The sequence below is a fragment of the Tenrec ecaudatus genome, chromosome 17 (assembly GCF_050624435.1).
Source record: "Tenrec ecaudatus isolate mTenEca1 chromosome 17, mTenEca1.hap1, whole genome shotgun sequence".
Lineage (NCBI taxonomy): Eukaryota > Metazoa > Chordata > Mammalia > Afrosoricida > Tenrecidae > Tenrec > Tenrec ecaudatus.
In genome coordinates this window covers 25,147,149-25,172,667 of record NC_134546.1, presented here as the reverse complement: position 1 = coordinate 25,172,667, position 25,519 = coordinate 25,147,149, and positions in this window count along the sequence as shown.

Sequence of the window (25,519 nt, the reverse complement as noted above, 5' to 3'; positions counted from 1 at the left end):
GGTACAATTAAAGTGTAAGTGAACTGTCAAAAGTTCTGTGATTGCCCATTTCACACGTGTTTCACAACTTTCTTCCTTCAAAGCCACATTCCTGAAGTTGTAGGAACATCCAACTTGGTTAACCCCAAATCCACCCTGTGGATTTCTGAGACTGTAACTGTTCATGGGAGTACAAAGCCTAGTCTTTCTCCTGTGGAACTTCTGGTGGTTTCAAACTGCTGACTATGCAGATCACAGCCTAACATGTAAAAACTTAAAGGAAATAGACCCCATGACATCATATTGGTAGTACACAATGGCAAAAATTGTGAAGGCGATACTGCCAAATTAAGACTCTTTATTTTGAACTTCTGCCCCTAAAACAGATAAATAGTTAGATAGATTTCCATTTTCTACCCCAAAGCCCAGGGACACATTTTTTTAAATTTCCAAACCAAAGGGGCTAAAAGCAATACACGCAGGATGCTGAGCCCATCTCGCAGGTTAAGTTCTCCACCTGCACCACAGGAGCTGGGGAAATGGTGATACAAAGAATGAAACTAAAAATCAAAATTAAAAGTAAGAAGAGTAAGAGATCAGAAACAAACTTAAAACTTGGCTAAATCCAAGGTGTTCAGAGACTTTTGTATAAATGCTAAGAGACTACACAAACATTCCCCAAAAGCACAGACCCCAAAAGTCCAGATAAGAAAATGATGCAAAAATGTGTTGGTTAGTCATGAACTGAGGACCTCATAAATTCTGGAAGTCAAAACCCAGAAAGGTGCATTCTAGTACAAGCAGCCGGGAGACAAGGATGAAAGTCACATTTGTCTCAAAGAGTCCCATAAATATATCCCAAATGTCTCATTAGTCACTTTAGTTAAAAATAACAACGTGAGGATTTTTGTTTGCAGGTGACAGAATCAATGCTAGTTCAAGTCCCAGGAGCTAACCAAACTGAATGGAAGCAATAACCAAAAATAGAACAAAATTCATCTGTGTTGAAAATAGAGATCATAATGATTCTCTGTAGAAGTTCACCTAGAACCAGAGAAGGTTGCGTTCAGACCACTGCTTTCCTCTACAGTTTTAAAAGATGCTGTAGTGGCTCATTTTCCTTTACCAGTGTGGCTAAGCTATTATGTCTAAATGTTTGGGCAAACACTAGTCCATATGTTGCTATGGGCTATTTATATGTCATTTGCATTTCAGTCCATTGGCCTAATAAAGCAGTTTACCACTTATAATGTGCATGGACCTAACCCAATCAGTTGCAGACCCTAGAAGCCAAACCAGTGGGTTTCTAAAAGAAGGTTCTGCCTCCAGTCTGTAAACAGACATTCTGCGAGAATGAAACTTTCTCTTATAGCACCCTCTCGCCTCCAGCACCTGTAACAGAAAAATAGTAAAAGTCATTATGGAAATATAAATAATACAGTAGACTCCCTATCATCTTCGTATTTTGTACTTCCCAGCTTCCACAGTCATGGGATCCAATCCAATTCTTTATCATTGGTCTCTCTCTCCATTTATCTATATGTGTGTGTATATATATATAGCCCCCTCCCCCCCCCTCTCTCTCACTGTAATTTTCTTCTTCTTTTTTTTTATTGGCTCTGTTTCTCTATAAAACCCTAAGACAGAAGTAGATTTTTCTAAAAAGAAAACCAAAAAAAGGTGAAAGTTGCAAAAGACTCTATATCAAACCATGAATATAAAAGTGGGAGCAGGAGTTGAAAGGATTCAAAAGGGGATGCTCTAAACATTAATTCAACAAAAGTTTAAGTAATTACAGAGCAACATCTGGATGTCAAAGATGGGATTGAAGATTAGGCAAAAGGATGATTTTATAATTTTTTTTTCTGCCCCAACTATTACTTTATGAAAAAAAATGTAGGTGAAGAAGGGGAGAATCTGCATTTCAAAATGTCTTCATATTGTGTTCCGCAGGCCCCCAGTCACCCAGACCCCTTTCAGAGTGAATAGCTGGCCTCCCATGGAAATGGACTCTCTCTCTCTCTCTCTCTCTCTCTCTCTCTCTCTCTCTCTCTCTCTCTCTCTCTCTCTCTCTCTCTCTCTCTCTCTCGTAGTCAAGCCTGACTCATAGTGGATTTCTGAGACTGTAACTGTTTATGGGAGTAGAAAGACATCTTTCTCCAGTGGAACTTCTAGTGGTTTCGAACTGCTGACTATGCAGATCACAGTCTAACACAGAAAAGCTTAAAGTAAACGGGTCCCATGACATAATATTGGCAGTACACAATGGCAAAGAATGTGAAGGCAATACTGCCCAATTAAGACTCCTTATTTTGAACTTCTGCCCCTAAAACAGTTAAACGGCTAAATGAATTTCCTTTCTCTATCCCAAAGCCCAGGGATACATGTTGTTGCTTGCTTGTTTGTTTTTTGTTTTTTAATAATTAAATCATTTTATTGGAGGTTTGCACAACTTCCATTACAATCCACACACACATCCATTGTGTCAAGCACTCCCGTACATCTGTTTCCCTCATCATTCTCAGAACACCTGTTTTCTACTTGAGCCCCTGGTATCTGCCCCTCACCATTTCCCCCTCCCTCCCTACTCCCCCCTCCCCCATGAACCCTTGACAATTTATAAATTATTATTATTTTGTAATATCTTACACCTTCCTATGTCTCCCTTTATCCACCTCTCCGCTGTCCGTCCTCCAGGGAGGAGATCATAGGTAGATCTTTGTAATCAGTTCCGTCTTCCACCCTCCAGGTATCGCCACTCTCACCACTGGTCCTGAAGGGATCATCTGTCCTAGATTCCCTGTGCCCCAATTTCCCATACGCACCAGTGTACATCCTCTAGTCTAGCCGGATTTGTAAGGCAGAATTGGGATCATGATAGTGGGCGGGGAGACGCATTCAAGAACTAGAGGAAAGTTGTGTTTCATCATTGCTACACTGCACCCTGACTGACTCGTCTTCTCCCTGCAACCCTTCTGCAAGGGGAAGTATAATTGTCCACAGATGGTTCCTGGGTCTCCACTCTGCACTCCCCCTCATTCACAATACTATTATTTTTTGTTCTTTGATGCCTGATACCTGATCCCTTTGACACCTCCTGATCTCAACAGGCTGGTGTGAATCTTCCATGTGGGCTTTGTTGCTTCTCCATTAGATGACCCGCTTGTTTATCTTCAAGCCTAGAAGACAACAGAATCCCATTATCCACATTTTCAATGAAATGAAGAAACGTTTCAGATACTTTCCCCGTCATGAGGAGTTGATAAAGTAAGGTTTCAATTGTGGTCCTTGTGTAGCGCTCTCTAAAAAAAAAAAGAGCAAGAGGGAAAAGAAACAGCAATGCACTAAAAAGAAAAAATGATGAGGAATGTACCCTGCAATAGCAATTGTTGAGACAAAAAACTTCTTTTTGAAACTGAAAATATTTCTAGAAAAAAAGATTAATAACGCAACACACAATTCACACCATTTGAACTGATAGCAGAAGTAGAATCAATACTAGTCAAAACAGAGTTGGTTATATGGATGTCTGCCTACAGGGAAAACATAGAAATCAAAGGAAAAGAAAATTACAAGGAAGTGATTGAGATGAAAATGATAGACACAATATAAAAACAATGAATATCCAATATTTGAATTATCGACCTGAGAAAAAGAACAGAGTAAACTGAATGGAAAATTACAAAAATGATGATTGAAACTCATTTACTGAAATAAGAGAAATTAGGAATGTGCATATTAAAAAGACACTCTACAAAAGGAAACTGATTAGCAAACCTTTGGAAACAGAGACATCGGAGCATTCTAAAACATTGAAGAAGAGAGTCTATAAGTAATTAGGCAGAAGAAACAGATCATCTAGAAAAGAAAGAAATCAGTTAAACTCACGTTTTTCATCAAAATTAAATGCCAGCAAAGAATACAGTAATGTCTACAAATGACTGGGAAAAGATTATGTTATTAACCTTGTTAATGATGTCCTTCAGTTCTTGTAGTCTATCCTGTAATCAATCTTTGTAAATGTTCCATGGGTCAAAAAAAACCTAAAAAGTACTCTCAGTAGCTCCACATAACCCCTTTTTAATGAAAATATAATATCTACTGTGGGAAACTTCAATATGGACTTCTCTGTTTACATGGAAATATGGAAATGGCACAGAATAAATTTCAGATCCCGAGTCAATAATATTAAAAATCTTAACAGGAAGAAAGTTCAAATTCTAATACTGAAAAATGTTCTTTTGTATAGTATATGTCAAATTGTGGCTCAAAGTGCAATGGCGGGGGGGCTGCACTGGAAGGCAGGCGGGACTTACCACAACCTAAAGGTATGAGTAACACTCGCCCAGAAGGACGATCGCTGCCCTGAAGCATAGGGCCACACAGCAAGGATTAAAACATAATTAACCGATACTGTTCTCCATCTAACAGCTACCAGGGAGAGCCAAGGTTTGCAGGACTGAGACCACACAGGAATACCTCCTAAATGTGACCCTCTGAGAGAGCAGGATGCGAGGGGAGAGAAGAAACATTGAGAGGCCCCAGTTGAGCTCTTCTCAGCTACCCACAACATATCAAAGGCCCCCAAAACAAACAAAGAACTCTCATGAACAATCTAGAGTTGCTAGACTTAGCAAATAAATATATAGGGTGCCTAGATATAGTTGGACTTATTTATACAGTCATCCCTCCGAATCTATTAACCCAAATACAAAATTGGAAGATAACATGCCATCGCATTTTTGCATATTTAAAACGTGCACACATCCTTCTGTATACTGTATATCACCAATTCTCACTCATAGTGACCCTATAGGACAGGGAAAATTGTCCTTTAGGGATTCGAAGACCCTAATTTTTAATGAAAGTAAACCACCTCATTTTTAACACCAAATACAATGTAAATGCCATGTAAATAGCACTTTACCACTCCCTCTGAGCCTTTGATGGAGCCCTGGTGGTGCAGTGGTTATGAGTTCAGCTGAGCTCCACAAGGTCAGCAGTTCAAAAACACTAGCCCAGTCCTGGGGAGCAACGAAGGCCTTGCTACAACCTTAAAGAGTTTCAGTCTAGGAAACTCACAGGGGCAGTCCCACCCTGTCCCATAGAGTTGCTATGAGTTGGCATCAACTCAATGGCAATGAACTTAATCTTTGACAACTTAATTGCTCCCCTTGGCCCCCCCCCAATATCTTTGATCTCTGGTTGGTTGAGTCTGTCAATGAAAACTTAAGGATGTGGAATTGGACTACAAAATTAATTGTGGTTGAATTAAGAAAAATGTTTTAAGGTGGGGTTTTTTTGTTTGTTTTGTTTTCTGTTTTGTATTGTGGTTTTACAGGGGAGAAAAATGGCTGATGCCAGGGAAACTGGGAATAGTTCTGGAAGCCAATGTCCTAAAGAGCAATGGCATGAGGGGTTTAGGAAAGAGCCGGGATAACATAGATAGTTTATTCCTGGTAAAAAGGAGAAAGGGCATAGTATAAATGTACAGATACCGATAGATTGAAAAATATTGGAAATTGCAACAATAAAAGGGTTCTGTGTTGGTTGTTTTTTCATTGATGAGAGTGTTAAGGGTTTGGGAGGAGGAAGTGGGCAAAAGAAAGTGATAAATAATTTTCTGGAATAATGCAAGAGTGATCGAAGGAAGAAAGGAAACCATTGGGACTCGAGTTGTGTCATGGGATTCCCTTGAATTTTGGGTCATAAATTGGAAGTAAGATTAGTCAGCACAGCTCCATAAAGAATCTCCAGGCATGAGCTGCAAAGACACAGGTGCTGAGTGGGTGGAGTTGGGCCCAAGAAGGACGGGCTTTTTCTGAGTAAGGACATAAAGAAAATGGAAAAGGACCAAGACTACATGTGAGAAGTAATCGCAACAACGCACATGGAATGGAAGCCGAGGGAAGAGAGAGTGGGCGTAACCAAGTGGAAAACACTACAGCCTATCCTTCACAACAGGATCACAAGGGAGTGGACTATACTATAGCCTATCCTTCACAACGGAGTTGTGATAGGAACCACAGGAGGTTAGGGTCAGGGGGTGGGCTATTTAAAATGGGAACGATAAAGTAATGGAATAAAACATCATTGAAGTGAAGACATAAGTCACGGACAACCCAGGACAATAGCTTTCTGTCTCCGTGTAAAATGCAACCTCTATTGTGAACTCCACTCACACATAGGAAGCCCTGGTGACAGTGTGGTTCCAAGTCAGGGTGCAATTTGCCAGCTCGGTTGTTCCAAACCACCAGGGAGAAAATGGGGCTTTCTACTCCTGTAAAGAGTTTCAGTCTCGGAAATTCAGAGGGGTCACTATGGTCACTTTCCAATAGGGTCCCGATGATTCGGCATAGACTCTATGGCAATGAGTTTGGTTTGGTTTGGTGTGGTTTGGTTTGGTGTGGTGTGGTTTGGTTTGGTTTGGTGTGGTTTGGTTTGGTTTGGTTTGGTTTGGTGTGGTTTGGTGTGGTTTGGTTTGGATTGTGATCTACAAGGTCTAACCTGCTCTGAGTCCCTAGAAACATTCTGGCTTGCATCCTATTACTCTGCTTCCATTACTGTCTTGACTCTGGCTGCCTCCTTGCTCTTCCTCGAGTGGGCCAGGAACATTCTTCTGCCCTATTTTAGTTGCTCCATTGCCTATCATTATCATAAAACGTAGTTCCCAGTGTTGCAAACTGCCCATGCTTTCAGCTGCTAAGCAAAACTCCGGCGACTTGAGCTGCCTCAAAAGAAAGGCCTGGGGGTATCGTTCTGAGAAATCATCCAAGGGAAACCCTATGGATTACAGGGCAGAGAAGGCGGCTCACTAGCAGCACTTTTTGTTTCCTTATTTAGTCTCTGGCTCCCTCAGCAGCTCATAAACTCCTTGAGAGCAAATATATAGATAGATAGATAGATAGATAGATAGATAGATAGATAGATAGATGATAGATAGATAGATAGATAGATGATAGATAGATAGATAGATAGATAGATAGATAGATAGATGATAGATAGATAGATAGATAGATAGATAGATAGATAGATGATAGATAGATAGATAGATAGATAGATAGATAGATAGATAGATAGATAGATAGACAGACAGATAGATAGATAGATAGATAGATAGATAGGAGAGAGATAGATAGATAGAGAGAGAGAGAGAGATAGAGATAGAGATAGAGATAGAGATAGAGATATATCATTTTGATCTCTCTAGCAACTAGAACTTAGCACATAGTAGGTGGTCAGAAAGTATTTTTTGAGTGATGAAAGGAGGGAGAGAGATGAGAAAAGAAAGAGTGAATGCAGAAACACATGGAGCTCTCAATATCTTTGGAAGGCAAGGAATCCTAGCTTAATTCCAGAATAATTTTATAACCTTTTATTGAACTATGGTTTTATATAATCTAATCTATCAAAACATTCTATTTTTGAGGGGGGAGGGAATGTGTTCATTAAAAGTCAAGAAACGCCTGGATGGCACACAAACCACCCCAGGAAGGTTTAATTATAGCACTTCACTCCCCGTCTTCTTCCAACCTTTCCAGGTTGGATTAAAAATAGCCCCTTAAAAATAGCTTTCCTAAGAATCTTGTGGAGCTTTATATGAAGTGCCCAAGTTCCACATGGAATCAGAGCTGCAAGCAAAATTTAAATCTTAAATTAGGAAGATTTTACTTTTATCGCTGAAGAACGCATTCACAATTATTTTAACGACCTTATATTTATATAAGCCATCCAGTCTAATATGATGAGATATCCCAGAACATTTAAAAATAGATGTATAAGACTATACGAAAGCTTACTTAATTTGCTCTAAAACTCAAACTATTCCCAAGCAGGTAATATATGCGGTCAATTCCTCCGTGGAAGTCACTCCAGGGAGACCACAGAAGCCGAAACAAAATTGAATGCTGTTTGATTTCTGGTGTTGTCATAACTGCTGGTCCATTAGGATTGACTCATATACTTAAGAATCAACAAGTGAAACAATCTGACTCTTACAGTAAACTGTATAAACTGATTTTTATGCAATAAAATAATACGCTGCAGCTAAAAATGAAAAACAAACTATAAATCTCAAGTGCATGTTTTCTTCTATTATTCTTTCTTCACCCTTCTCTGTCATTTTCTACTCTTCTTCCCACTGCTCTCTTCCCATCACGTCCACTCTTTGGTTCCTGTCAAATTTCTGTCCTTCTAATCCCTTTACAATTAGTTCGAAAATTCATTAGAAGAAACCAAGTAGGGTTCATATTCAAGAGCCATGCTGGTGACAGAGGGTCCCTTTTGCCTAGGATAAGCCCCTGAGAAGAGTGAGGAGGGCTTCAGCCTAATAAATTTTTATTCATCTTAAAATTCTAGGCAAGGAGCCAAGTCCTTCAGCAAACCTTCTTTTGTGACCCAAACCCCTGGTAGAATTAATATTACCGCTTTCATGCTCGCAGGACATGTTACATGTGTGCCTACGAATGCATGACTCTATGGATTAAATTGTGTTCCTCCCATAATATTTATATTATAAATCTGAACACATAACTGTAGATGTAATCCCATTTGGGAATAAGATGTTTGTTATGTTATGAGGGATATGTTAAACACTAGCCATTATTGAGATATGAAAGAACAGATGCAGTACAGAAGCAAGTAAGCAGGAATGGTAAAAAGATAGATGGTGTTGGACATTGTCAAAGAATCAATAACACCCTTGCACTTGGTATCCTCTCCTCCTAGTGTGAGAAAATAAATATTTTCCTAATAAGCCTGCCTCCCCAACTTGTGGTATTTCTATTACAGTAGCAACAGACAACTGTTGTTGTTGTTAGTTGCTGTCAAGTCAATTCCAACTCATAATGACTCATTATACAACAGAACGTCTTACCCCATCCTCACAATTGTTAGGCCTGAGCCCATTGCTCCAGCCGCCGTGTCTACACATCTCAGTAAAGCTGCCCCTCGTTTCCCTTAACCCTCTACTGTCCCGAGCCTGGCATCCTTCCCCGGGGACTCCGCTCTCCTGACCAAAGTGTGTGAAATGAAGCCTCCCCTTGGCTCTTCCCTTTGCTAAGTGACAAATCTCCTGATAACAGTGATTCTTTTTCCTCTCATTTGTTCCTGCCTCCAGGCTCCATAATGCCTTGACCCAGGTATTCCAAACGCACTTGGCAAATCTGTAAAATGGAGTTGAATAAGCAAAGAAGGGGTAGACGGTGGGAAGTCTGGGCTTTGGAGGAAGGGCTCAACATCAAGTGGCATCTGTAGTCATACTCAACCATACAAAACCTCAATTTTTTTCATCTATAAAATGTTAGGGGGAAGGAAGAGGGAGAAGAAACGCTGCTTCTAGATTGTTGAGAGGGTTAAATAAAAGAATATGAAGTTAGCATATGGTAGTCACTGAATAAACATAATGTATACAAAGGAGTCTTTGCTGGATAAGGTGACTTTAGAAGCATTCCGTTGTATGGGGGTAGGTAATCTTCCTCTTCCCCCTGCTTGTTTTATTCACATGATTAGTTCAGGTGAGATGAAAAGATCACATAGGAAAAGAACTCTTACTCTCCCAACTAGTATTTAGCTGGAGCAAACTGATGCGGAGAGGAGAGAGAGAGGAGTGACAGAAGCCAAACTGTGAGAAGAACCAACAGGGCTAGAGAAGAGAATCCAGCATGGACTGATGTAACTCATTTTTTTCCAACTTATAACTCATGGGATTATATCATATTGAATATGCTTTCCCAAATTACTTGTGTCCACTAGGTAATTCTTATTCATCCCACTGGACCATACATCCTCCATGGAGAATCACTGTAAAGGAGAGAAGAGAGGAACTGGTAGTAAAGGGAAGCAGTTCTCCTGAATACACCCTATGAATACGACCTGAACTCATTGTAATCCACCCCCATAAGAAATCAGCCAATGCTCCAAAAGGAGAGAAATTGCATGGCGGAACACCTGCTGCAGCCGAGCCTCAGGAATCAGGCTACCCAATAAATAAACACTACTCGAGGGTGTAGCCCAAAAAGATTGGGATTTTTTCAAAGCTACATATTTAAAATTTTCTACAAAGCAATCTTTTCTCCTTCAAAGTACTCTCCATTACACTTAATACATGTCAAATCTGTGATTCCCTTCTTGGAAACATTTTTAAAATTCATCTGTTTGGATGGCTGACAGCACCTCCCTCGTTTTCTTTGGGGGTTTTGTTTTATTCGTTTTTCTTCACCTCTTCTATGTTGCCAAATCACTGTCCTTTCATGTTCCTCTTCACTTGAGGAACCAAAAAGAAGTTTCACAGAGTAAGGTGCCTGGGGTGAGATGACTAAGGTGCATGGGGTTAGAGAAGTTTGCTGTTTTTTGCCCAAATCTGGCATACTGAGATGACTATATGAGCAGGTGAATTGTCATGGTGGCAAAGCCAGTCTGCTACAAATCAGGTCTTCTTTGTAGCATGCTGTTACACAACTTTTTCAGAACTTCTAAATGGAAAGCTTGATTAACAGTCTGACCTGGTGGAACAAACTCCAAATGCACTATAACTCAACATTTTCATCCATTCGGGACATTGACAAACGTCCAGAATGAGGTTCATCATTAATCAACATTTCACCTTTTTTGAAATGAAAAAACCACTTATACACTTAATATTTTCCCAATGCGCTTTCTTTGTAACCTGCGTTCAACATCACAACAGTTTCTGTGGGATTTTTCCCCCAGCAGGAAATAAAATTTCATAGTCACATGCTGCCTTCTTAAATCAACCATCACAAAAACAAGGTTCAAGCAAAACTGCTTTTACAAAAAAAATCACTGTGACCAGAGTGAACCTTCCCAGGTGATACCACTGGGTGCACTAACTCAGAGCAAGTTCTAGATGCTCACCTAGCAGGAAAAATGCATGCTACAAAAGCTCCCCTCTGCCCAGTGCAATGATGGATTTTGGGGGGGTACCCCCTCATACTGCCAGGAATCTTGTTCTGTCACATAGTTTGGAGTGTATTACTTGCTTGACTTTCACTGGAGCCTTAAAGTAGTTTGGAGATAGCAAACCACTGTCCCTTTCAGTCAGAACTTGCAGAAATAAACCTACCATTTCTCTAATCAACCTTGTCTCTGTCTTTGAACAGTGACAAGATATCTCAGATAATTATTTCTAGTCATCAGTTTGGCAATTAACACCTCATAATCCCCCATAATCTGAACTAACACAATGCCATTACAGCCGATCAGTTGTAAGCATCTATCTATCATGAGAGAGGATGAGAGTGGACTCTACCGCCTTTACTGAGAGCACTGCCCTCAGACAACGAATTGCCTCAGAGGTGTGGCCTGCTTCCAACATAAGTAGACTCTGTGGGACCGCATACTTACTTCCTCATGGGTCAGGCTCCTGCATTTCGTTCATCTTGACCATCAGCCCTCACAGCTGCTCGAGCCAGGAGAAGCCTCCAGCCTAATATCTGACTCACAATCTGGAACCTGCCTGAGTATGGACTTGTCCAGTTATATAACTGTCTGAGCCATTTCCTTTCTATACAGAAATATACATTTGTTTCTATATAAAAGCTTCACCCGTTTTGTTTCTTTAGTGAGCCAGCCTAAGACACTAAAAGTCATGTGAAAATATGAAGATGGAGGCCACAAGCGTGGGCCATCTATAACATCTTGAAGCTGCTTCCCCAGTCGTCGAAAGGCTGCATCTAGATGGATTTTTGTCTAAAAAATAAAACCAAATTTTGGTTTTAAAAATTCTAACAGTGGTTTTGAAGACATTGAATGACACTTTCCTAACAGTTGGGTGTGCCTCCAGTAGAGGCATAAATTCCTGGAGACGGAGTCAGCTAGTGCAAGCTAGGGCCAGGGGAACACCTGCAGGCCACGTGGTAATCCCACTGGATCACAAGGCACGAGAGAGAGGTAGTTCCCTAAAGGCAAAGTGCAATGAGAGAAATGAGAAAACAGTCCGCTGCAACCCCTGTTCTAAACAGACGGACAGGATGCTGAGGCAGTGTGAGAAACAAGTTCTCTTGTGATTAACCCTTGAAAGGAATTTTCAGTGTGGGAAGGGATTATCAGGCAGCCTGGTGGCAGCAGATGGCCATCAGCCTGGGTAAGCAGGGCCTCAGAATATTCAGGTAATACAGTAGAGCAGCAATAGCGTGGAGGAATCTGGTAGCCGAAGATAGAAGGATTGGCTTATGAGAACTTGGAAAACCTCATGGCTGAATAACCACTTAAAAAACAAAAACCTTCTCAGGAGTAATCTGCAGTCCAACAATTGAAAGAGTGAATGAATAACTGGGAATTCTGGACTGATATTAAGGTGACTTCAGGGAAGACATAGGCATGTGATGTGGAAAACTTGAAGTGATCCTTAGCTCTTTGTCCTCCTTCAAGAATATCGAGGAGGCTGAGTCATTCAAATGACATGCTTACTTATGGCTCTCAACGTGATCACAGCTGATAACACAGGTTGATTGCAACGAGCCCAGATATTGAACCACAAAGGACTCCAGGACCAGCAGAAACACCATCTATTTGGGGAGGACGGGAAATCGAGTTGTTTTCAAATTCAACAATTCTTTGTCCCTCATACTTCCTATGAATAAAATGTTTAAAAGGCTCAAAAAGATAAACAGGTACACCTGCTATAAATCACATAGACACCTCATCTCGCTGTCTTCCTCCAAGTAGGCTCTCATCACCACACACATTTTTCTATCTGTCAAATTAGTCAAAACAAACACTGAGGGCAGGATTTGGGGAGAAATGAAGCTTTAAAATGACAAAACGTGAAACTATGAAGTAAATGGAAATCAAGAGTGTTCACACACACAAATGCACACAGATTTCCGAGATAATAGGTGTGTTGCTTACTAGATTAGGGGAAGATTGAATCAACAGCAACGTAAATCTCTTTAAATATCAGTTCATTTAGGCATCTCCTTCTTGCCACCAGGCTGCCTTCTAGGGCTGATCTGTGCCTGGCTCTGAGGAAGACCACTCCCAAAGGACAAACTTCAGTTAATGACAGAAAAGTTTCCTTCCACACATTTATTCAGGTCTCGTCTTGCTTTTTAGAATGTATATTCAATAATATTTGCCGGTGACAGGTTGTTCCAAAGGAGACACTGATAAATTAAGGCTTCTTGTCTCTGCTGTAGAACATTTGGGTAGAGCATTTCGGGAGCCTTCTTAATTTGGCTATTTATGTAACCAGTCATATGCCAAAGACTTGTCAAACACATGAGCACTTGAAAGCTTAAGAGCACTGTTTAATGCTGGTTCCATGTTACTAAGAGGATCGCCTTAATTTCTAAAACTAGGCTTCTATTTGATGAAGACTTTACTTTTCTAGGACGCTTTTGCAAGAATGGAGACCTTTAGACTCTACTTCAGCACTTATTGTGCTTTCAAGGTTTATACAAGCTTAGCTTCCAGGTTTGGGGCAGCTAAATATTTGCCTGACGATTATCTCTGCAGATCAGAATCGAATTTTTTTTCAAACTTTAAAAAGACCATGGCTTCCTACATGAAAACACACGGAATTTCAGTTCTTGCGCTTTCTGGTTATCACCCCGCAAAACCCTTGAGAGACAAAGGAAAAGGATATTAAAAAATGAAAATGAAAAGTCGATGACAATTTAAAGGGCCTCTTCATTCAACATTAAAAAAAATAAGCTAACAGAGCATGTCATTGCACAAGCACAGAAAACATCACATTCCTAAGCTCTTTGAGAAAATAATGAAAGATTCCACATGTTTCATATTGTTTTCTGTCTTTGTTGTTGCAGTAACATTGAGTGCTAAGCAACTTCAGGATAATACCTTCGATAAAAGTACATTTATCCCATGAGAGTGCTAACAATATATGTAGTAAAAAAGCAACATTTCATCAGAAACATGCAGTTCCATATTAAATGCAACACATTTTCGGAGTCCTTTTGCTTTCCAGCAGGATTGTGAGGTGCCTTGATGATTCTTGGGCTGTGATTGCCTGTAGTTTCCTCAAACAAGGCTTCACTGTCTCATAATTATTACTCAGAGATTTGATGGACCCATATGAAATGTGTTATATTCTAACACACACATAAGAACCTCATTTTCAATCCTCAGTAAATACAATGCAGAATCCTCTATTGTACAGCACAAAAAGGCCTTTCTATAATAGAATACAAAAGAGACAGGAGTTGCTAGGCAACCACCTGGCACAGGCCTTAGCATTCCAGGTAACAAAGAGCAGACCGTGATGCCCCCACCTGAAGGTCCTGGCTGACGGCAACAAGAGTACTGAGGACGGACAGAGAAGAGTTGGAAGACAGCTGGGAACCACCACTAATCTCCCGAAATTGTGTTTGCGCATAGTTTATCAATTTTTATACATTGATTTACAAAGTGAGCAAAATAAACATTACTTGGAATGCACCAACGTTTAAAACTTAGTTGGCTTTTGCTCCAAGACCCTGTATATCAAACTGTGTGCACTTTAAAAACTAAGGTGCCAAGTCCAGCTCATGGGGACCCATGTTTGTTTGCAGATTGAAACTGCACTCCCTGAGGCTTTGAACGTGTGGCCATTCACAAGGACTTTCTTCCAAGTCATCGATGGGTCGGTTCAAATCAGCAACCCTTTGGGTAATAGAGTGGGTCTTCACCGTTTGCACTGACCCAGGACTCCATCAAGGGTTGGCATGTACTCTTCGTCTGAAATTTATATTTGCAGCAAGAGTAAAAAATCTATTGCCCAAATAGTTTACACATTACTGATGTATGACAATAATAAGTACCAAGGTGTGCGGCAAGAGTATCACTGGTTGTGGTGCTTAAGGTTCTATGTCAACTTGGCTGGGCCGTGATTCTCAATGGTGTAGTTAGTCACTGATATAATTCGACAGGTATGTAATGGTGTCATAATCATGCATTTCATAATCTAATGCAATTATCCTCAATCTTCACATAATGCCAGTTTTTGCATGAGGACCTGTTCTTTGAAACCTAACCCTGTCACTAAGTGAGAGGGTGACTATTGGGAAACACCCCTGAGCTGAATTCATCTGTGGTGGTGGGGCTCAATTGTCTCATCTCTTCCCCGCTCCCAAGGCTCCCAGACATCCGATCATCTGAAGTTTGTCTTAGAAGATTAAATTGATTTACCAGTACAATAAGGAGTTCTTGGGTTGTACAAACAGTTAAGCACTGATTCCTAGACAAAAGGGTGGTGATTTGAACTCACGCAGAGGCTCCTCCGTACACTGGTCTGGAAATCTGTTTCTAAAAGGTTGCACCTTGGAACCTTCCGGAGTAGGTCTACTCTGCACACATGGGTGACCATGGGCCGGAATCCATTGGGTGATAACTAACAGCAATAATAAATGAGCAATGCAATAATATCTGGGTGAGAATTAGTTCAAGCATTTTATATCCTCCATTGCTGCAATGGAAAAGAGGGCAGCAGAGAGAAACTTCTCAAGAGAGACTCTCCAAATGTTAAATTTCACACAGAGCACATCCTGAGGGAAGAGATCAGAGCTCGCTAGACCAGCACCCACTACTGCATCAAACGTCCAGCCCTACTTTTGGACAAGTATTACAATTACATAGGTTTATGAAGAAGAGTGTACAGTCTGGCGTTCAACTGCTTACTTTAGCTCAGGCTCTATCACTAACTGGCCTTTTGACCTTAGGCAGGATGCTTAAATCCCCTTTTACAGGTGAATCTCTCATCTGTTTAAAAAAAAAGTTTTAAAGAAACCTACCATGTGGTGTTCAAGTATTAACTGAAATAATGTATGTTAAACACCTTGAGCAGTTTCCAATGTGTTACAGTTGCATACTAAATAATCATATTATTAAGATAATTTTAAACCTCAGTACTAAATAAAGATCCATATTATTTGTTTAAATACCTCAGTGCATGAATATTTGTTTTCAGCCTACAATGTAAGCCTGCACATTATTTAAGAATGAATGACATGAAAAAAGTACACACAAGTAGAGATAAGGCAATATGACAGAAGGCCATTAAGAATAAGCCTATACCTTTCAGGATCCTGTAATGCATGAGGTTAAATTTCTATAGAAATGAAGATTAATGACCTAGGAAACAGGATGGACTGTGTCCTATCTGATTTTCCTTGCAGATAGATTAAGCCACAGGAAATTATGTCTACTAACTCCCCATGGGCTTTAGCTCTTATAGAAACCACCTGAAGAAAGTATAGATGTGGAGCCGTAAGGGAAACATTTCCTATAGAAAAATCAAGAACTAGATACATGAGAGTTGGGAGTATCTCTGAGCGTTACCAAAGTTCATATCCACTTAGTGACCGTAGGGTGCTTGCTGACACTTTGTGCTCTCTGGCCTGCTTAAAATTGCCGTTTCTCTTTATTTCCAGCATCTGTTCGCAACATTAACTTCCACCTGCCGGCTAACAGTCTGACCGGCTCCTTCATCATGTTGACTTTCACTTCATCCCACTGAAAACAGTAAAACAAGCTGTGTTACCCATCTGATCCCAAACTAGAGATGCTGACTGCCCACAAAAAGGTACAAAGGGCCACAGTGGGCCCTGTGCTGTGCTGCCCCGCCCCGCTGCGAAATGAAAGAATGTCTCTCCTAACTCCCGCAAGTGTAGCAAGCACACCCTCCTGAGCGTTGAGCCCCACAAGAACTGACTCATCTGAAGAGAATGGCCTCATTCAAGGCCATGTCCTCTTCCCAGGGCAGCTGGGACTGATTCAGAGAGAATATGAAGACCCAGATTTCTTGGCCCAACTCACGACATCTCTGAACCAAAACCAAACCAAACTCGCTGTCACCTCTCGGTGCTGACTTATTGAGACCTCCTGTAGGTTTCAGACTATAACAGTTTACAGGAATACAAAATTCAGTCTTTCTCCCACAGAGCTGCTGGTGCTTTTGAACGGCCAACCACGTGGACTGCAGCCCAACAAGTAACCACTCCACCACCAGTGCTCATGACATCTCTGAAAGGTCACCTTAATTCTAAAACTCCCTCTAGGGTCAGCTGAGACCTTCGTGGAGCAAGATAGTACCATCGTGCCACTTTATGGCCACTCCCACTCCCTGCCGTTATCTAGGTATGGGTACCAAGAGCATTCCAGGATAAACTTGCAGATAAATTCCATGGATCCCTATCTCAGGGTTGGCTTCCTAGCAATCCAGTCAATGGCAGAAGCATGATCCAGAACGTGCACACATCCTATCTCCCGAAGAGGCAGGGCGTTTGCCTGTCACAGCCAGCTGACACAGCCCTCTCGTGTCCCAACAAGCTTTGGACAGGAAGATACGGTGTTGTAGGAGGAAACACCATTTTCAGGAGAGCAGGCGTTCTGACGAGGTACGTGGTTCTTGGAAGGTGGCATGTTTCCCACATCCGGTACACTCTCATAACAATTCCAGCCTGGGCTGCCAGGCTGGTCTCTTGTATTCTTTCTGTCTGCCATAGAATCCGATCTGCGGCCGTGTTCCCTTCCCGGCCATCGCCACCTCCTCGGCTTCTTGGAGACCCTTAACTACGCAAATACTGTTGGAGTGAAAAATATCTCCTCAAGTTTATTGATGTCTAAAATCACTTCTGAGTTTGAGGAAACAATGACAAGGAAACAGAAAGGAGATATGCAAAACAGCATATATGATGAGTACGTTGAGAAGACTTGTTACAGAGCTTTTGTTTTGAACTAATGAAAGGCATTCTGTGGTGAAGCACTGGTAGAAGCAATGACTTTCCCATTTTGCTGAAAAAAATTATGGGTTCTCATTATAAAATTAAAGTGATATAAAGAAAATCTAACAGAAGGAAGGCAAAAAAATCAGTCAAAATCTTCCTGACCACAAATAGCCAAAGTTAACCTTATGTAATTATCATACTACTTGTCTACCAAATCATATATTCCAAGAGAAAGCTTGATTTTCATTACATTGGAAAGCTTGATTTTCATTACATTGTTCATTTTAATGAACAAAAGAAAGAAAATAAATTGAAGTAAAATTGAAAGAAATCCTGAATATTAAATAAAATGTTTCCACATCATAAAAATATGTCCTAAAAAACACTTATGTCAAATAAAATGATTATGTAAATTTTAAGTGTAAATGATTTTTAACTACAGGTATGAGCTTGAGATCATTTCAATGAACTAATGAAAATAATAATAATTTATAATTTATCAAGGGTTCACAAGGATGGGAGGGGGAGGGAGGGAGGGATAAAAAGAGCTGATACCAAAGATACCAAGGGTTCAAGTAGAAAGAAAATGTTTTGAAAATGATGATGGCAACATATGTACAAATATGCTTGTTAGAATTGATGTATAGATTATTATAAGAACTGTAAGAGCCCTGAATAAAATTATTTATCTTAAAATAATGTGAAATAAGAATCAGGCTGTATTACTTTCTCCCTCCTCCTCCCCACTTCACTGAGTTTACATTTTCAAATATAGCAAAGCTGCTTTTTCCCCAATCTCTACATCCCATGCTTTGCTTGTAATAGAGTAAACCCTCTGAAAGCCAGAAACTATGTAAGGTGGAAATCTTCCAGGAAAGAAAACGGAAAGATTTTCCACCAAAAAGAGTGGTAGAGTCATAGTAAGACTGCACCTGGTCAAAAGCAAAAAACTTTCACAACCCAGAAAACAAAGGCAGTCTCCTCAATTTTGGGATTCCACGAGTTTCACTATATGTGTTTTAGCTCAACATAAGATGTCACAAAACGGATCTTTACAACTTTGGGATTGTGTTTTTAAAAAGAAGGCACATTTCCTTTCTATGTCCCTTTTCCACCTTTCCAGAGGCATCATGGTGACAGCTGGAACAGCCATATTGGAACATGAGCTAAAAGCCAAGTGTTGATAATGACAGAAGTTGGATCTCTGGTACCCAAAGCCCATAAACCAGTCAGGAATTGTCTGCTGAGATTTGAGGTGAAGATGAAATAGCTTTCCATATTGGTTAAGTCAGTGAAATTTCTAGATATTTTTAACAGTATCCCAACACTAAAATTATAGAACACTATTCGTTGATATCGCATGCAAGTAAAATTTTGCTGAAGATCATCCAACAATGATTTCGGCAGTCCATTTACAGGAGGCTGACAGAGGATCAGGTCAGATTCAGAAGAGGGCATGGAAAAAGGGATACCATTGCTGATGTCCGTCAGATGAATCTTGGCTGAAGGCCAAGGATAGCAGAAAAAGTGTTTACTTGTGTTTTATTGACTATACCAAGGCTTCCACCTGTTTGAATTCTAAACTATGGATAACCTTGAGAAGAATGAGAATTCGGATCAAGAGGCAGCTATTCTAACAGAAGAAGGGAAGATGCATGGTTTACAATCAGGAGAGGTTTGTGTCAGCACTGTATCCTCTCACCGCATTGATTCGATCAGTATGCAGAACAAATCGTCAGAGAAGCTGGCTTCTATGCAGAAGAATGCAGCCTCATGGTTGATGGAAAGCTTATTAACAACCTGTGCTCTGCAGCTGGCACAATTGCAAGGTGAAAGTGAGGAGGGCTTGAAGCCTCTGCTGATGAAGATCAAAGATGACAGCCTCAGCATGGACTTAATATAAAGAAGGCCCAAATCCTCACAACTGGAGAGGAGATGTGTGTGACCTCTCCCTCGTGGCAGTTTTTCTTCTTTGTCGAGCCAGAGGTCGGATAAAGCCACACTGTTTACTCAGTTGTTTTCTGGGAAGTATGAAAATAGAACATTTGTAAGCCCACTTGCTTCAGCCATTAAAATTTGCTCTTTAAATAAGTTTAGGCCACGCCTGCAAAGAAATCTTTGAAACGATATGCCCCCACCCCCACCCCTACCGCTTTGGAGTACTCAGGAACTATTGATCTTTGTCAGAAGCTGGGAAAAACCTGGAACCATGAAGAAAACTCCCCTCTAGGATTGAATGCTAAAGGGAGCCTGAGAGCAGGCGGAAATCCTGGTTGAGTGGAAGTGGGAGAAATGCAGCAATAAAGAGATGGGTTGAGTCTGGCCACTGACACCTGTGGACTCGGTTACAGGGGGAAAGGAGAAGATGAGAGTGGGTTCACTGGTCTAAAGTTCATGACCTAGCACGAGGGGGCTAGGCTTGTTGAGTATTGGTGAGAGCCTGTGGTCCGAAGGCAAGGTGACCAAAGGGCACACTGTGGAGGCTGAGTGAGGCAGCCCACCTTGAGTTGACCAGAACCCCACCAGAAGAAGGGAGAGTTGAGCCTGTGAACTGGTAGCATCATGATAAAGAGAGAAAAGGCTGAAGTTGTCAAAGACTTTGTCTTGTTGGTATCCAGCATCGATGTTCATGCAAGCAGCAGTTAAAAGACCAAAAGTCATATTGTATTGGGTAAGTGTGCTGCGCAAGACCTCTCGAGAGTATGGAAAGCAAGGATGTTGCTTTGAGATGTGCCTGATCCAGCCTCTTATCACTTCATAAGCATGCGAAGGTTGGACATTGAATAAGGAAGATGAAAGAAGAATCAGTATTTGAATTGTGGGGCTAGGAAGAATTTTGAAAGTACCTCGGACTGCGAAAGGACAACAGATCTGTCTTGGAAGACATGCAGCCAGCGGGCTCCTTAGAGGCATAATTGCATGGTTCCATAATTTCATTTCCGTTTGAAGATATATAAAAGTGCAGGGTGATATCCAACCTGTTAGTGAGGTCACAGTCTGAAGTTGCCTCTTTGTGAATGTGGCCTTGAACCTCCCCCTCTATCTGCTTTTCTGTTCCTGCTTGCTGACTGAGTCAGTTAGTTTATTGTGCCAACCAGGCCGATATACACGTGTGGGATTAATTGAAGGACAGAGAGATAAATGGCTCAGTGAGCCTCGCCTTTCTAGTTCTCGGGTCTCTTGCTTTGTGATGGTTGCACCAGAGTGCAGCTGCCTTAGCAGCTCCCTGCTTCAGCTTTCAAGGCTGACTTACTGCAAGACATCCCTGAGGAGAAGCCACATGGACCTACCCTGATGCAGCCCTGGGTGCTGGAGCAGCCGTGTGGAGACCCCTGCCACCGCTGAGATGTTGAAATATTCACTGACTCAGCTTTCCTCCTGTAGTCAGCATCATTGGGTCTGTTTTGTGAGATGGAGGAGGACTTTGTGGATTGGTGTTGGACTTTGTAGACCGGTGTTGGACATATGGGTTAATGGGTTAATGTTGGACTTGTGGACTTGGGCAGCACTGGGCTGGTATGTTTTCTTCATGCGCACTTAACCTTTCCATAAAACTCTCTCTTATCCATGAGTTTCTGTGGATTTGTTTCTCTAAAGTACCCAGACTGACACACTTACCTTGAGAGATACCAGAGCCCCGCCATATGTCAACTGACCTGGGATCCACCCAACTTTGCACCCTTCAGCCTGTGATCTTCCTGCACGTGGCTGCGTGAGTCTGAAGAGGGATTTGTGGACTAGTATCAGACTGATGGACTTGAGTTGGACTGGCCTGGGATATTGTCTTGATATATAATTACTTCTTGATATAAAGCTCTCTCATACATATATTGGTATTACTGGAGCCGCAGGACCCATAGTGATGTAGTGGCTTACACCTTGGGCTGCCAACTGCAAGGTCAACTACTTGAACTACCTGCCACCTCAAGAGAAAGATGAGGCCGTCTGCTCTGCTCCTGTGAAGATGCGCAGTCTGAGAACCTAATGGGACAGTTCTATTATGTTCTATAGGATTGACATTACTGTCTGAACCAACTTGATAGAAATGGTGCTGCTTTTTACAAACCACACCTTGTTCATACCAATAAACTATACATTCTATCATATTTATTATATATTTTCTTCAAACTATACCCTTGTCTATTCCAAAAACATGATCCCCAGAGTTATTTTGTCAAGAGTGGAAACAATTCTGCACTGACAGAAATGCAAACAATAATGTCCCAGTGGATACAGTAGGTAGATAGGGGAGCTGAGTAGGTGTGATGTAGCATATATTGATATACTCACAAGCATATATGTTTGGCCGATTATATTTTTATGTATATATTTGTATAAGCTGCAAATATACCCAGGTATGTAGTAGCGCACTCAGAGAGCAACCTTATGCAAACATTTTAGCAATAAGCAAACACCTAGAAAGACTGAGACATTAGGCTTAACGGTGTACGGCCATAGTCTCAGACACAAGGTCAATTGTCCTGACATCGTCCACACAATGTATGACCTCTTTCATCCTTTGGTGAGTAATCACTGAACTCTTAAAAGCTTTCAAGCACTCATCTTTGATGCAACTCTTGCTCTCTTCCTGCCCAGAGCAGAGAAGAGGGAAGAAAATCAGAGACCCGGGGAAACCGTCTGTAGCACTAATGGACCGCAGTAATCACCATCTCCACCAGGCTGAGCCCGTAAGAACTTGCTGGTACCTGCTTCCCACTGCAGCCTGCTCTGAATGGGCTCACGAGAGAAGGGCCTGAACAGAGTGAGGGAAGAATGTGGAACAAAATTCAAAATCGGAAAAACCCAGACTAACTAGTCCCCTAAGGGCCCCTGTATTATGGACTTTAGACATCCTTCAAACCTAGAACTGAACCTCCTCCTGGAGCTTACCTTTCAGCCAAACAAGGGATAGGTCTATGAAGTAAACAGTAACACGAATGAAGGAAGGGCTTCTCTGAACAATCAACCATACAAAACTAAGGACAAAGTTCAGAAGGCAAAATGGGGCAGAAAAGATGGGCAACTGGAAATGGGGAACCCAGGGAGGTAGTGGGAAGAATGCAGGGGATTGAGAATTGAGGGAATTGCAACTAATGTCATGAAACAAAATGCATATAAATTACTGAATGGAAAATGATTCTACCCTGTAAATTTTCATTCGTGCCACAAATTTTAAAAAGAAAAAAAAATCGTCCGGATCCAAAATCCTCAAACTAATTTCGTATGCAAAAACATTGTTCCCATTCAAGGTAATACATCCACCCACTCTGTTTGTCAGGGCACGGACATCTTTGGAGGTCTACTAGTCTGTCCCATCTATTGGGTTGTTTTGTTCTACAACTTTAATATCATTAAAATTTCTCTATATTTTTCTTTTTTCAGTTCTTTGAAAGGGCTCATAAGTGTGTTATTGCCTGAGCCTAATACAATGTGGGGAATGAATTCCAAGCTTGTGAAGTAATGATTGGGGTCTCAAAAGCTCCTAAGCCTTAGTCAAGGGTGTAGCTATTCTCTATATAAATCTGAAGGAAAGAGGAGGAATGAAAATAAAAACACATGAAGACAATCAGTCCACTCGATTAAGAGCCCACTCAAAAATCACCCTCCATGAGCCTCAGTCTCAGACGAAATGGACCCTGGCTACCACTGGCAACTTCCCTGGAAGGTACCATATTAGAAGGTTCTGAAAGGATTCAGATTAAGATGTGGAACAAAACTCAAAAGCATAAAAGAGACCAGACTTTCGGGTCAGATTGAGATTGGTGGAACCCCTGAGACCATGACCCTCGGTCATTCATTGGATCTGGAACTGAGCAATAGAGAGATCTATAAAAGGAACAATGATAATCACAAGATGCACAGACGTTAGAATAATCTATCATTGGGGATCAAAGGGGTAGCATTTACCCAAGGAGAAAAATCAGAAGGATCAGGGAAAAGGAGGCATGGAAACAGGAAATCACAAGGGTGGATTAAGTGATGCTGCATTGTGGGGATTGCCATCAGTGAGATGTAACAAAATGTGTATGGATTGTTGAGTGAAAAGATAACCCACTCTTTAAACTTTTACCCAATTCATAATAAAAACATAATCAAATATTGAAACTATATGTTTTCTCTCTACTTGTAAAACAGCTTGTTTGAATAAAATAATCTTGTATCATCCTTTTTCCACATAGCATTTAGCATAGTACTTAAGATTCTTGTAGACACAAGGTGTCGAAGGATCAGGTATCAAAGAACAAAAATCATAGCATTGTGAATGAAGATTGGGGACCCAAAGCCCCTATGTAGGCAACTGGACATCCCCTTACAGGAGGGTCGCAAGGAAGAGACGAGCCAGCCAGGGTGCAGTGTAGCAATGATGAAACACAACTTTCCTCTAGTTCCTAAATGCTTCCTCTCCCCTATTCAACCCTCCACCCCCAACTACCATGATCCCAATACTACCTTACAAATCTAGCTAGACCAGAGGATATACACTGGTACAGATAGGAACTGGAAACACAGGGAATCCAGGACAGATGAACCTCTCAGGACCAGTGGTGAGAGTAGCGATACCTGGAGGGTGGAGGGAAGGTGGGGGAGAAATGACGAACGGATTATAAGGATCTATATATAACCCCCTCCCTGGGGGACAGACAACAGAAAAGTGGGTGAAGGGAGATGTCGGTCAGTGTAAGATATGACAAAATAATAATTTATAAATTATCAAGGGTTCATGAGGGAGTGGGGAGCAGGAAGGCAGGGGTAAAATAAGGAGCTGATACCAAGGGCTCAAGTAGAAAGCAAATGTTTTGAGAATGATAATGGCAACAAATGTACAAATGTGCTTGACACAATGGATGGATGTATGGCTTGTGATAAGAGTTGTACGAGCTCCCAGTGATACGATTTTTTTAAAAGATTCTTGAAGACATTATGTTATTTTCCCTTTGAACATAATATTCTTTTTCTACCCTCATGCCTAATGACGTCTTTCTTTCTCTCTGGAGTTCCAGCATCTAATCGGGACTTGTCTTGATGTAAACTGTGTCTTCCTTTTTGTTACGGCTTTTTCAACGTGCTCATTTAGGATTTCGTCATTTCAGGAAAAAATCCTGTCACATCAACTGCCAAGTGCCTTTCAGTTCCATCTGTGAGTGCATTTCAGGCCCATCAGTTATCCGGGTTTGCTTGGCTTTATCCTCACTTCATTTCTATTATTTCCTATTATCACTTTCATTTCGATTATCTCATGGCTTTTCTGGATGTCAGTTGAACACTTTCATGTGTGCTATTCTGTTCCCAGGTGCTTCTAATTTCTCTATTGGTTTTTTTAATGTGTTGATTTGATGCTCAAATTGTATAAATTGCTGTATGACATCTTCTTAATTTGTATTATGCCGTCCATTATCTCTGCCGGAGATAGGGCACAATTCACATTTCTGTTAAGTTGTTCAATGACATAAAGCATTTGTGAAGAATGTCCTTTTGTTCCATCTCATGTTTTCATCAAGATTGGAATCCCTGTTTTTTACATTTGCTTGTATTCGCCGCGATTTTCCTTTCTCGCGGATGAAGTACGTGTGCATAGCTGTCTAGAACGTCTCATGTTATTCATGCTCACTCTGAAATGCTCCACCTCAAAAGAGTTCGCTTTGCCACCTTACTATTGTGCTGAATATCTGTCATGTCTCCTCTCAGCTATAAATCATGGACTAAGTATTTCATCATCTATCATAAACTGAGTCATGGCAGGGGAGGATAAAAGAATAAGAAATAATTCAGCTGATGCTGTGGACAGTCTCATTTCATGAAAAATTTTGCAATGAAAGAGGAAAATAGGGAGAAGATCAGTTTTGAAATTTCACTCA